The following is a 4,701-nucleotide window of genomic DNA, read 5'->3' as shown; positions in this document are numbered from 1 at the left end:
TTATAGAAGTGATGAAAATAAGGATATTACATTCTAATTTTATTAGTCATAGAAGATCCAGTGGTTCACACCATAATCAAATTTGTGATATTACTGTGCTGGAACTCTGAAATGATAATACTTTGGAGGACTGTTGGGTTGAGTAAATTATATAAGAACTATAAAATATTATGCAACAAAGATGAAATAATCCTATATAATATAGGATGATAACACCAAGATAGTTATCTATTGTTCAAGAAAGTAAATATTTTCAGTTTTGGCCCATAAAAATAGTACTGTACACTTATATATATATATATGGTTCTGTATAATACATTTATATATATACACATATATTTGCACAAAATATACATATATATGTATATTTATAAAAAGTGAATTAATTTCTATAGTCTAACATCTCAAATTTTCATGTAATGCAATTAAAGATTATGCATATTTTAAAATGTTAGCATATATTGTATTTTTCCAAATATAGCATGGTAATAAAAAAGTGCTCCGCAACATATGAGACTGCCAACATTTCCATTAGCAATGGAAGGCATTCCCTTTGTCAATCTGATGTTATTTACATTTGTATTTTCTTTACTGATGCTAAAGATGAGCACATTTTAACTTTTGTGATGAATTTTTTATTCATATTCTTTTCAGATTTTTCTCCAGACCTTATTTCTCTTATTTATCTCTTTTAAAAATCAGATTCGAAATTTTACTTCATAAATATTGAAAATATTTTTAGTAGCCCATCATTTGCATTTTGACTCTGTATGTTTTGCCATTTAAAAAAATTTTCATATTGCTAAATACGTGTATCCTTCCCTTATGATCATGAGTTTTCTTTTTTCTTGGGGATATACATTTCATGTTTTCTCAAGTATTTTCCTTGTCATTTAATTTTTTTTTTGCATCTAAATCTCTGATATGTTGGGAATTATCTATTTATAGGAGTGAAATGAAAAATTAGAAAATGTGTTTTTTGCTTTCAGATGGATAATCAATTAAGATGAGATCATTTATAAATAAACCTCCTTTCCTCAGAATTGAAATGTAAACATTTTTATATTAAACCTTATGGACTGTGTATTCTGTTACACTGATCTAATTCATGATTCCTGTAATAATATCATGTTATAATTACAATGGTTTTATAGAAAAATTCAATAGCTTGTAAACTGTGTTCTCCATAATTCTTTTTTTTTCTTGTATTTTCTTGTTTAATGGAACTGTAGACTTCCTTATTAGAATCTAGAAAAGTATCCTCATGTATTGTCAATGTAATTTCATTATACTTACATATTATTTTTGGAGGATTGTTTCTTTCTTGAAATTAAATCTTCTCATTAAGAACACAGTATAACTCTCTATTTTTTCTTACAGTTTCAATGTCCTTAAAAATTGGCGTTTCCCTCATATAAATCCTATACATTCCTTATTACGTTTATTCCTCAGGTTCTTATATCTTTGATCACTATTTTGAATATATATTTAGGCATGTGTGTTTATTTATATCTGTATATAGCTCTTGCTTGAGTTAGAGAAAAATTATTTTTTGTGTTTATCTTCTTATCCAACTATCTTAAAAATTCTCACTTATTTCACTGTCTAACTGGAGACTCAAGTTTATAATCCTATCATTTAAAAAAATATACAAACTTGGCATTTCTTTCCAAAATATGTATCAATTTTCCCTGATCATGAATTATATAGTGAGGAAAAGCATTCCTCTTTTATTCCTGAATTTAAGAGAAAAGACTTCAATATTTCAACATGTTGTCTAATGTTTTCTACTGTGCTTTGAAAATTAACTCTATCCTGTTTAACTAGTTTCTATTTCTATCTTACTTAGAATTTTACTATGAATGACTGGTATTTTTTATCACTTGGCTTCCTAGAATCTATTGTTAAATTATTTGTTTTCCTTCTTTATTTTTTTCCCTTGCAATGAATTTTCTAGATTAAAAGCTGACTGATCATATTATGTTGTTTTTATGAATTGCTGGATCCATATATAATTCTGCATGTTCTATTTGTATTTACAAGTGACTATAAATTTGGATTATCTTTATTTGTTAGAATATTAAGTTTATACTAAGTTCCAATTGTTTTTATAATCTAAAGAATAAAGAAATTACCTTTTGTTTAGAAACATAAACAAAATAATAGAAAACATTTGGCGTTCCATATCTTTCTTTTAAAGGTGGAGTTTTAATTGCCTTTCTGATTTCTTCATTAGTATTTGCTTGTTCAATTTTTTTAACTTCTCCCATGTAAAATTGTTACTTTATATTATGCTGGAAAATAATCAATTTTCTCAAGATTTTCTCAAGTATTGTGATTGCATTGCATGTCATATTCTCTTATAATTTTAGTTTTTTCATTGTTAGATTTGTTTCTCTTTTTCTATTTATGAGTTTAAGATGCTTTTGGCAACAAGTAAAATAAACAAATCTGGATAATCAAATGATGTCTATAAACAACAAGAGATGTCACATAAATTAAAATTTTAACACTGTTATTAATAACTATGTACCTAGTTGTGAAGAAAGACATGGATATAACGTGATAAAAACATTTTGATGGAAGATACAAAGGAAAAAGATAAGTTGAAAAATTAAAAAGGTGTAAAGGTGTCAAAGCTTCATAGTTGTGCATAGACCTCTGTGTCCTCAGTCAGGGTTTTACTATTAGTCATCATTTTATTTTTTGGATCTCTTGGGGCCAAGCCAAGCAGTTTTCTCTGTGGTTGGCTCTCCTGGTTGGCAAAAACAAGAGTCTCTATAAAGGTATTTTTGGTCTTACCAAACCATGGATTTAATAATTTTACTGTCATACAATGCATTAAATCTCATTGTACTGCTTTACAAAAATAAGAGAAAGAAATACAAGGAAAGGAAAGGAGAAGAGAGGGAAGGGAAGGGAAGTGGAGGAGAGAGAATTCTGGAGATAGGACAGTCCCAGGTCTCATTAAATAAGCAGCTCAACAACATTATTGAGACCCAACTATCTTCAATATTTCCCCTCATCCATCTTTAGGATGTTGCTTTTCCTTTGATAGCAGTGGTTTTCAAACTTTAACCTGTGTCAGAATCACCTGGAGAGCTTGTTACAGCATAGGGCTTCTACTTTAGTAGCTCTGGGCTGGAGTGGGTCAAGATTTTGTTTTTCTAACTTATTTCCAGGTAACGTTGATGCTGCTGGGTGCACCCTAATTTAAGAAATAATCTTACTGACTCCCCTCATGGCTCCCTAAATGGGTGGAAACTTTTCAGGCATTTAATACAGATTTCAGCATCCTTAGACAGAAAATAAAACACCCCTATCTAGTGTCTCATTTTAGAAACTTTTTTTTTCATAAGCCAGTGAGTTGCCTTTCCCTCTCTTTTTATTTTTGAGAATTTTGCTATATGTCCATAACTAAAGCAAGGTCTCTGTAGCATGATTTAGTTTATCCATGTTTATTTAGATACATCAAAATTGACCATCTGGGTTCTCCTGAAGACCTTGATCACCTGCAGGGCAGTAAAAAATAATTTGTTTTATAAGCAACAAAATGGGCAGAATGATTATGAATACGAAATTAACAGAGCCTTAAACAATAACAGAAATTGCTGTAAATTTTATCTCTCTTTTTTACATAAATTAAGCTACGAAAGATTCATTGTTCTTTTTAAAAAAAGAATTTTATTGTTCAGTTCTATTATTTTCCCTTTTGTCATATTTCATTAGTAATAATCTAATTTCCCAATTCTGTGGTTTAATTTTAGTGTCAATTTATTAAATATTTATTTAATCTGATTTTTATAATAAATATGTATGCAGTAATAATTATTTGTCTAAATATATTCTTGCTTGATTCCCATAGGTTTACTGAATTGCTCTGCTTTTCATTATTTTCTGGTTTATTTGCAATCATTTTCTTTTGCATTTACTTACTAGAGATTATTTAATATTATCTAGTATCCTGTGGTTATTTTGGAGAATCTTAATTTTTAAAAGTATAAATCTCTCCCCATGGGGGCCCAGTGTGCAATGGCTGCAAACAGCAGCGTCCTCGGTAGTGTATGCAGCCTGTTACCTGCATGGGTTGCCCCAAGGGACCTTAGAGACAGCCCTTTCCAGTGGACATTCATGACTGGCATGCTGCTCCCAATCTAGGCTCCAGACAGGTATGCCCGCTGCCTTTGGAAAGCCCCAGGACACAGTGGCCAGGGTCCACATTGGCCAAGTCATAATGTCCATCAGCACTAAGCTGCAGAACAAGGAGCATGTGATTGAGGCCCTCTATAGGGCCAAGTTCAAGTTCCCTGGCCATCAGAAGATCCATATCTCCAGGAAGTGGGGATTTACTAAGTTTAATGTGGATGAATTTGAAAACATGATGGCAGAAAAGCAGTTCACCTTGGAAGGCTGTGGGGCCAACTACATCCTTAATTGTGGCCCTCTGGACAAATGGCAGGCCCTGCACTCATGAGAGCCTTGGTGCTGCCCCCTCCTTACTCATGCCCACCAATAAATCCTACTTTCCTGTGGAAAAAAAAAAGTATATATCTCCTTTGATCATGTTTCTATTCTTGATTTTTAAGTTTCATCAAATTATAACATAAAATATCTACCCTTTTGGAACTAAATACGGGTATCTTTGTAATCAAGTATATGATAGGTTTTTGCAAGGGAAGTATGGATAAAAGAAAAATGTGC

The 4,701-nt window shown here is 31.0% G+C and overlaps 1 non-coding gene across 1 annotated transcript; it reads left to right on the top strand.

The window, feature by feature from the left end:
* Positions 1-3,984: 3,984 nt before the first annotated feature.
* Positions 3,985-4,114, top strand: LOC114903274. Its single transcript, XR_003795668.1, has one exon. It is a non-coding gene; the product is annotated as a small nucleolar RNA SNORA70 (small nucleolar RNA).
* The last annotated feature ends 587 nt before the right edge of the window (positions 4,115-4,701 follow it).

The sequence above is a fragment of the Monodon monoceros genome, unplaced genomic scaffold (assembly GCF_005190385.1).
Source record: "Monodon monoceros isolate NGI ecotype Baffin Bay Population unplaced genomic scaffold, NGI_Narwhal_1 Super_Scaffold_20, whole genome shotgun sequence".
Lineage (NCBI taxonomy): Eukaryota > Metazoa > Chordata > Mammalia > Artiodactyla > Monodontidae > Monodon > Monodon monoceros.
Note: the sequence above shows the minus strand (reverse complement) of the source record. Positions and strands in the feature narration are given on the sequence as shown.